The sequence below is a fragment of the Carlito syrichta genome, unplaced genomic scaffold (assembly GCF_000164805.1).
Source record: "Carlito syrichta isolate Samal-C Ts95f unplaced genomic scaffold, Tarsius_syrichta-2.0.1 Scaffold315852, whole genome shotgun sequence".
NCBI lineage: Eukaryota > Metazoa > Chordata > Mammalia > Primates > Tarsiidae > Carlito > Carlito syrichta.
Window position 1 is genome coordinate 210,421 of NW_007259948.1, and position 10,169 is coordinate 220,589.

A 10,169-nucleotide genomic window follows, 5' to 3' on the forward strand; every position below is an offset into this window, starting at 1 on the left:
ACATTTTATGCCATGCCCAAGAGCAAAAAGCAGTTGTTTGTAGGCACCATGTTTTGACCGTAGTTAGCAGAGGCTAAGCCTGGGGCTTGCAGGGGGTCTCTCGTACCTCGGCAGACCCCGGGGTGCAGCATGATTCCATCTTGGTGGAGACCAGACCTCGGACGTGTAGTTTGCCTTTGACTCAAGTTCATACTTTGCTCTCTGTGTTCATCCGAAGCAGCGTGAAGCGGAGAGTCCCGTGTCGGCCGGGGGTCGGGCGTGGCAGGTGAAGTTCTTAGCCTCAGCTTCCTCGTCTTAACACTTGAGGCTGTTATTAGTTCTTATTTTGTTGTCTTGGTTGTTCAGTGACATTCAAAAAGGAAGCAGAAACTAGTATAGCACAGGTGTGTTATTAAACTGGGTGTACTCAGCACGGATGCCCCCGTGCCCTCCCTCGCTCATGTTGTCACGATCGTGATTTTTTTTTTTTTTTAGTGAGAGTTTCTGCTGCCCAGGCTGGAGTGCAGAGGCACGATCATGGCTCACCACAGCCTCAACCTCCTGGGCTCAGGCGATCCTTCTGTCTCAGCCTCCTGTGTAGCTGGGACTCCAGGCATGTACTACTACACCTGGCGAACTTTTTTAGATTTTTTGTGGCGGCGAGGTCTCTCCGTGTTGCTCAGGCTGGTCTTGTACTCTTGGGCTCAAGCGATCCTCCCGCCTCAGCCACACAAAGTGCTGTGATTACAGGCATGAACCACCACCCCCGGCCTCCTATTGTGAATGTGATGTTTATTATTCCCAGGCAAGCCTATATTCTTTTACTGTACAGGTGTACATAGTAAAGACCTAGATTAAGTTTATATTTAAGTTAAAACCTAAGCGATGAACAGTATCATTTTAAAACGTAACTGTTACCGCATTCCGTGCGTCCTTCCTGCAAAGGTTTTTCCCCACTCAGCAATGTGTTTTAGATTTGTCTGGGCTGGCATGTGCAGCTCCAGATCCTTGAACGCTTACATTCAACCGACAAATGCAGCCATCCGCTCCCCTAGGCAGCTTTCAGGTGGTCCTCGACACCATCGGAGCTCCCATGAGCACCCTGGAGCGTGCCCCTCGGACGGACGTTCGGAGTTTCTCTTGGGCCTTGGCACCTGAAGTGTGCCCTGCACCAACAGCAATTAACATCATCGCCTGTGAGCTCTTCAGAAATGAAGAATCTCATGTCCTTCCTCGGGCCTGCTGAACCAAATCTGCGTCTTAATAAGACCCCTGGTGGTGATTTAGAGACACACTGAAGACTGAGAAACACTGCTCTCGATCCACTTGGACATGAGGTAGCTGAATCAAGGGACAAGTGCAGTTTCATAGCATTAGGTGTCTTCCAGGTTGTGTTCCAGGGCAGTTGTGCCACTGTATGCTTTGACCAGCCGTAGGGTTTTCTTTTCCCCACGTCTTCACCGACACTTGAGCTATGGTCAGGCTCTTCAAGGCTTTCCAATCTGAGGGTTTTAAAAATATCTCATTTTAATTGTCTTTGATTTACTGGTAAAGTTGAGTCTCTCATATGCTTATTGGCCATTCAGGCTTCCTTTTCTGAGAATTGCCTTTTCGTTGCTTTGGCTTATGTTTCTGGTGAGTTGTTTGACATTTTCTAACACATTTGTAGTAGTTCTACATATATTCCAGATTGAATCCTTGGACTGTGCCCTTTCTCTTATAAGTAGTCCCAGGCTGGGCTTAGTGGCTCAGCCTGTAATCCCAGCACTTTGGGAGGCCGAGACAAGTGGACTGCCTGAGCTTGCAGGTTTGAGACCAGCCTGGGCAACTTGGTGAGACCTCGTCTCTACAATAAATCAAAAAGTAGTTGGGTGTGGTAGCACGCACCTGCTGTTCAGCTACCTGGAAGGCTGAGGCGGAAGGATCGCCAGAGCCCAGCAGGTCGACGCTGGGGTGGCCGTGAGCAGCCACTGCACTCCAGCCTGGGTGACGGTGTGAGACTCCAACTCAAAAAACAAGTAGTACCAAATGTGCATAACTTCAAGTGTTCCATCATCCCTTCAGGTGACTACACAGAATCTGCATCCTCTAATGAGCTCTGAGGGCAGGGACTGCATATACACCAAAGACAGAAAAATCATTAAAAGCAGGTTGTGAAAAACACACTAAAATATAAGACTAACTTTGCTAGAAATGATGGAAGCAAAACTACAATAGAAAAATACCTTCAAAGTGCTGAAATAATTAACTACCAACCTAATATCTATACTCAGTAAAACTACTGTTTATTTCTGGGTAAACTAAAGTTGAGAGAATGAATCCAGCACAGAACAGCTAGAGGATATATTAAAGAGTGTTCTTTGGTCTAAGAAAAAACAGGATTCAAGATGAAAGCTTTAAAATGCAAGAGAAACCAGGCACAGTGATTCATGCCAGTAATCCCAGCGCTTTAGGAGACAGAGGCTGGAGGATCACTTGAGGCCAGGAGTTCGAGACCAGCCTGCAAAACGTGGAAGACTTTCTCTACAAAAAAAAATGATTTTTAATTAGCCAGACAGTTCATGCCTCTATTCCCGGCTAGTCAGGAGGCCAAGGTGGGAGGATAGCCTGAAACAGGAGGTCAGGGCTACAAGTGAGTCAAGATCACACCATTGTGGTCAGCTTGGACAATAGAGCAAGTCTCAATCAATCAATAAATAAATAAACAACTAAATAAAAGAGAAAAGAAAAGAAAGAAAAAAACAACAACGATGGCCACTGGTAAAAAATGTACATATATTTAGGTGAATAATGACTGTATAAACAATCTCGTATGTGTAAACATTGATATATAATTAAAATACAACAACAATAACACAGATTGAGAGAGAAGTGAACAGATTTAAAGAGTTCTAAGGTTCTTGCATTCTCTGGGGAGATAATAAAATCACCAATTCAACATTAGACCTGGGTAAGTCTAATATGCAAGTTGAAACCTAGTACAGTCAATAAAAGCATGGTATGTAACTTACACATTAATGGGGAAAATTATTTTCAAATTCAATGGAGAATGTAAGGAAAATCACGAGAAAAGGACAGAGGAAGAAAAGTGAGGACAAATGAAACTACAGTCGATCCTCCATATCTGTGAGTTCTGCATGGGGGTTCAACCAATCACAGATTTAAAATATTTTTTAAAAACCCACAACAGTTAAAACTACAATAAACATACACCATAACAACTATTTACATAGTATTTACATTGTGTTAGGGATTGAAAGCAATCTAGAGATGATTTAAAGCATAGGGGAGGATTACATAGATCATATGCATTATTTTATATAAGGGACTTGAGCATCCTTGGACTTTTGTATTTGCAGAGGGTCCTAGAACCAATCTCATAGACACCGAGGGACAACTGTACATAGTAAGATGGCTGACTGATTACCCCCACTATATACTGGCTATTACAGAAAATGTAAATAGACTAAAAGTTTCAGTCGGACAAAGTAGCTCACACCTGTAATCCCAGCACTTTAGGAGGCTGAGGCAGGAGAACTGCTTGAGGTCAGGAGTTTGAGGCCGGCCTGAGCAACAAAGTGAGACCCTGTCCCTACAAAAAATTTAAAAATTAGCCGGGTGTGGTGGTACATGCCTGTAGTCTCAGCTACTCAGGAGGCTGAGGCAGGAGAATCGCTTGAGCCCAGGAGGTTGAGGTTGTGGTGAACTGTGATCGTGCCACTGCCCTCTAGGCTGAGTTACAGAGCGAAACCCTGTCTCAAAAAATAAATAAATAAATAAAGTTTCAACGAACCGGTAAAGGTTATCAAAATAAAAATTTTAAAGTAAACAGGTACATGCTGTTTACAAGAGAAACAGCAATAACAAGGATTCCAAAAGGATGAAAGAAAAAAATGTACCATGAAAACACTAACTAAATGAAAGCTAATCTAGTTTTATTAATATCAGTTAAAGTAGATACTAAGGCAAAAAGCATATACCAGAAGCCCAGAAGAACACTTTAAGGTGATTCTTTTTTAATGTATAAGGTTCGATTCACGAGGGAAACAAATCAACCTAAATCTCTATGCATCTGGTATTATTTGCTTCAAACTCTAAACAATAAAAACTAACAACGAAAACAGGCAAATCCACAATCATAGTGAGATGTCTTAACATCTCTCTCACACTGCTAGGCAAAAGCTCAGAATATTTAAAATTTATACAACACAACGAGCAGGACTGACCTAAGAACATTGAATCTAACAACTATAGAATACAGGTTCTTTCCAAGTATCACAGGCTTTGATGCTTCACCATATTGTGAATCACAGAACAAGTCCTGTAGACTTGAAAGAATTAAAATCATATTGTGTATGTTCTCTGAACACCATGCAATCTAGAAATCAATAACAAAGCAGAAATGAGAAAACCAACATGTATTTCAAAATTGCTAAATATACTTCCGGATAACTGGTAGATCAAGAAGAAACCCAAAGAGAACTTGGACAATATCTTGTTTTGAGTAATGGCGAGGGGCTTCGTGTCAAGACATACGGGGCGCAGGTAAAGACTGGTGTCATAAAGGCAGAAAATCAGCCAACAACTGTCTCGCAACGTTGGGAAGGAGAGAAACGGCAGCAAAACAAACCCGAATAAAGTAAGAGGGAAAAACCAATGATAAAAGCAGAGAAGAAAACAGATTAACAACCGAAGATTTAAAAAGGCACCAGTTGGTTGTTTCTTAAGAGCCATACGATGTAAAAACCTCCAGTGAAACTAATTGGGGAACCAGTGGAGGCACGGATCAGTTCAAGAATGAAAATGAGAACACCACTATCCTGCAACATTAAAAAAAATCTTGGCCAGGCTCGGGGGCTCAGCCTGTGATCCCATGATTTGGGAGGCTGAGGTGAGTGAATTGCCTGAGCCTGAGGGTTCGAGACCCGCCTGGGCAACCTGGCGAGACCTCATCTCTACAATAAATCAAAAAATTAGCCGGGCGTGGTAGCGCCTGTAGTTCCAGCTACGTGGAAGGCTGAGGCGGAAGGACTGCCGGAGCCCAGCAGGTCGAGGCTGTGGTAGCCAGGAGTGGCCACTGCACTCCAATCTGGGCAAGAGAGTGAGACTCCAACTCAAACAAAACAAAACAAAACAACAACAAAAAACTTAAAATATATGGTTTGCTTTATGAAAACTGAAAATGAAGATGGAATGGATATACTCTAAACACAACTCATTCATTAAAAAGGACACAATAAGAAATAAGAATCTTAACATTCCTATGACTCTTAAATAAATTAAATCCACAACTCAAAGAAAATATCAGACATAAGGTCATTGGCAAAATTCTAACAAACTTCTAAGTAAGAAATATTGCCAATATTGCCAATCTTACTTGTATTGTAAAGCCACAGTAACCTTTTTTTAAAAATTTTTTTGAGTTGGAGTCTGTCACCCAGACTGGAGTGCAGTGGCACGCTTACAGCCACCACAGCCTCGCCTGCTGGGCTCAGACAATCCTTCCATCTCAGCCTCCCAAGTAGCTAGAAATATAGTTGCCCCCATGTCTGGCTAATTTTTAAATTTATTATAGGGCAAGGTCTCGCCAAGTTGCCCAGGCTGGTCTCGAATCTGTGGGTTCAGGCAATCCTCTTGCCTCTGGGATGGCAGGGGTAAGCCACTACACCCAGCTTATAAGAACCTTTGACACATAGTAATTGTATACATTTATGGGACGCAGAGTGATATTTAGATGCATATATACAATGTATGATGATCAAATGAGGATAATTAATATAATCACCTCGAACATTTATCATTTCTTTGTATGGTGAACATTCAAAATCCTTTCTTCTAGCTATTAGAAATATACAATAAATTAACCATATTCACCCTCTGGTGCTGCAGAACACCAAACATCATTTCTCCTATGTGGCTGGAATTTTGTGTCCATTAAACCAGGGGGTCCCCAACCTCTTTGGCGTTAGGGCCTGGTTTCGGGGAAGACAATTTTTCCATGGATTGTGAGGGTGGGAGGGTGGGGAGAGACGGTTTCTAGACGATTCAAGCGCATTACATTTATTGTCCGCTTTGTTTCTATTATTATTACACTGTAACATATAATGAAATAATTATACAGCTCACCATAACGCAGAGCCAGTGGGAGCCCTGAGCTTGTTTGTCTAGTTGAGCTGCACCTGGACGATCCCACCTGGAGGTGACGGGAGACGGTGATGTCCAGTCTGCTCTGTGATCTCATCCTGGTTGCTGCCACTGCAGAAAGCCCTGCTTCGCCGAGATAGGATGCTGGACGTGGAAGCAGGCTTTCCGGCGCTTCCGCGTGATGGGGCAGACGCACGTGGAGCTTTGCTCACTCGCCCACCGCTCACCGCCTGCTGTGTGGCCCGCTTCCTCCACAATATGATAAAACGACTGGCACCGGCCTGTGGCCCAGGGGCTGGGGACCCCTGCATTAGGCAACCGCTCCCCGTCTTCCCCTCCCCTTTGTCCTCCCCCGACTCAAATACCCACAAGTTTACTCTCTACTTCCGTGAGCTCCAAAATATTTTTGGCTTAAACATACGCGTGAGAACGTGTCTGTCGTCCTGTGGCTGGCTTATTTCACTTACCGTGGTGTCCTCCAGGCTCATCCATGTGGCTGTGAGGGACAGGATTTCATTCTTTTGGGGGCCGAATAGCATTCCACTGTGTAAACAGGCCGTTTTTTCTTATCCATTCATCTGCTGACGGACACTTGCACAGGCTGACTGCAGAGGTGAACTGTCGTGAATAGTGTTCCCACAAACAAGGGGTGTAGGTATCCTTTGGATACCCGGGTTTCCTTTAAGAAAATAAATACCCAGTAGTGGGATTGTTGGATCACATGGCAGTCGTATTTCAGTTTGTTAAGAAGCCTCCATGTTGTTTTCCGTAAGGGATGTTCTAAGTCACATTCCACTAACAGTGTGCAAGTTCCCCTTTCTCTGCATCCTGGCCAGCATTCTTGGTGTCCCCTTCAATTTCTTTTATCGGTGTTTTCTACTTTTTGTTGTCAAGGTCTTTAGCATCCTTGGATATGTTTATTCCTAGGTTATTTTTGTGTGTGGAGGGTAACTATTTTAAGTGGGGTTGCTTTCTTGATTTCTCTTTCAACTAGTTTATTGTTGGCATATGGAAAGACTACCGATTTTTGTATGTTGATTTTGTGTCCTGCAATTATATTTTATTTCTGTGTTTCAGGTCTCACTCTGTCATCCAGGGTGGAGGCAGTGGTACAGTCATAGCTTACTGCGGTCTCAAACTCCTGGGCTCAATTGATCCTTCTGCCTCAGTTTCCCAAGTAGCAAGGACTGTAGGTGTGTTGCCACCACACCTGGCTAATTAAAAAAAGTTGTGTTTTTTTTGTAGAGACAGTCTTGCTATGTTGCCCAGACTGATTATGAACTCCTGGCCTCAAGCGATTCTTCTGTCTCGGCCTCCCAAAATACTGAAATTACAGGTGTGAGCCACTGCACTCACCCCTTTCTATTTTTTAGAGACAGGGTCTGTCACCCAGGCTAGAGTGCAGTGGCATGATCACAGCTGATTGCCACCTCAAGTCCTTGGGCTCAAGTAAGCCTCCACTCAGCCACCCAAGTAGCTAGGTCTACAGGCATGCACCACCATGCCCAGCTAATTTTTTCTTTCCCTTTTTTTTTTAATTTTTGGAGTCAGAGTCCCACTCTGTCAACCAGGCTGGAGTGCTATGGTACAATCATGGCTCACAACAGCTTCAGCCTCCTGGTCTCAGGTGATCCTTCCACCTGAGTAGCTGGGACTACAGGTGGATACCACCACACCTTGCTGATTTTTTTTGGTAGGGACAGTATCTCGCTATGTTGCCTAGGCTGGTCTCAAACTTCTGGGCTCATGTGATCCTCCCGTCTCAACCTCCCAAATTGCTGGGATTACAGGCATGAGCCCTGTGTCCAGCCAGCTAATTTATTTTTACTTATCTTATTTTTATTTTTTTGTAGAGACAGAATCTCCTTATGTTGCCCAGGCTGGTCTCAAACTCCTGAGCTCTAGCCCAAAGAGCTGGAGTACAGGTATTAATCACTGCATCTGGCCATCTTGATTGAATTTATTTATCAGTCCTAAGAGCTTTTTGCTTGAGTCCATAGGTTTTTCTTAAGTATAAGATCATGTTTTCTGCAGAGAGGGACAAGCTGACTTCCTATTTTTCAATTTGGCTGCCTTTTATTTCTTTTTCTTATCTGATTATTTGGCTAGAATTTCTAGTACTATGTTGGTGTACTAGTGGTGAAAGTAGGCAACTAAGTTTGGGTTCAACTGTTAGAGGAAAGGCTTTTTTTTTTTTTTTTTTTTTTTTGAGTCGGAGTCAACTCACTCTGTTGCTCAGGCTGGAGTGCAGGGGCATGCTCACAGCCACCGCAGCGTCGACCTGCTGGACTCCGGCGATCCTTCCACCTCAGCCTTCCAAGTAGCTGGAACTGCAGGTGCGTGCCACCATGCCTGGTTAATTTTTTCACTTATTGTAGAGATGAGGTCTTGCCAAGTGGCCCAGGCTGTTCTTGGTTTGTTCTTAATTTTCTGGTTCCTTGAGGCAGATCATTCAGTTGTTTACTTGAAATCTTTCTACTTTTTAGATCCAGACATCAGTAGTTATAAGCTTCTCTCTTAGCTTTTCTTGTATCACACAGGTTCTTGTATGTTGTGTTTCTCTTTCCATTTGTTTGACGGATTTTTAAAAGTTTTCTTCTTCATTACTTCATTGACCTTCTGGTTGTCCAAGTTGGTCAAGAACGTGTTATTTACTTTCCGTGTGTTTTTACGGCTTTCGAAGGTCTTCCAGTTATTGCCTCCTGGTTCTGTTCCATTGTGATCTGAGAAGATACTTGATAGGATCTAAATTTCTAAAAATGTGCCGAGACTTCTTTTGTGGCCTAACACATGATCTATACTGGAGAATGTTCCACGTGCTTATGAGAAGAATGTTTATTCTACAACTGTTGGATGAAATGTTTTCTAAACGTCTGTTAGGTCCTTTGGGGCTAAACTGCAGTTTAAGTTCAATGCCTCTTTTTTTGTTTTTTTTTTTTTTTGAGTTGGAGTCTCACTCAGTCGCCCAGACTGGAGTGCAGTGGCCGCTCCGATCCTTCCGCCTCAGCCTTCCGAGTAGCCGGAATTACAGGTGAGCGCTACCACGCCCGGCTGATTTTTTGATTAATTGTAGAGATGAGGTCTCGCTGCCCAGGCGGGTCTCGAACCCACGGGCTCAGGCAATCCACTCACCTCAGCCTCCCAAAGGCGCGGGATTACAGGCTGAGCCACCGAGCCCGGCTAGTTCAATGCTTCTTTACGGAACTTCTGTCTGGATTATCTGCCCAGTGTGGAATGTGGACTGTTTAAGTCTCCAACTATTCTTGAATTGGGGCAGCTCTCTTTAGCTCTAATGACATTTGTTCCATATATCTGAGCACTCAGGTGTTGGGCACATCTATATTTACAATTGTTATGTCCTCTTGCTGAATCGATCTCTTTACTGTTATATCATAACTTTTTTTTAACTTTTAATTTTTTTATTTCAAAGATGTGGGGTACAATTCAGGGTTAGGTATACAAATGTCCACGATGCAGGTCCCCTTGTGGATGAGGTGTGCCCCCCTTCCCAGGCAAATTTCCGCGACTGCCGATCCCGTCTTCCCGCTACCGCCAATCCTTTTCTTATAGTATCACGACAGTTGTTCAAGGCCCGCTTGTGAGTGAGAACATGTGATACTCGGTTCTTTGTTTCTGTGAAAGGTCACCCAGTATTTAGACTCTCTTTACTGTTATATAATGGCTTTCACGATCTCTTGTTTTTTCATTTAAGGTCTCCTTTGTCATATACAGGTGCAGCTACTCCTCCAGAATTTGGGTTTCCAGTTGTGTGAAATTTTTCCCCATCCCTTCATTTTCAGTCTATGGGTCTTTACGTGTGAGGTGAGTTTTTGTAGGCAGAATACAGTTGTTGCTTTTTTATCCATTCAGCCACTCTATATGAGGAGGACTAAATGAAGGCCAGGAGTGGTGGCTCAAGCCTATAATCCCAGCACATTGGGAGGCCAAGGTGAGAGGACTGCCTGAGCCTGCGGGTTCAAGACCAGCCTGGGCGACATGGTGAGAGCTTGCATCTACAATAAATAAAAAAAAATTAGCTGGGCATG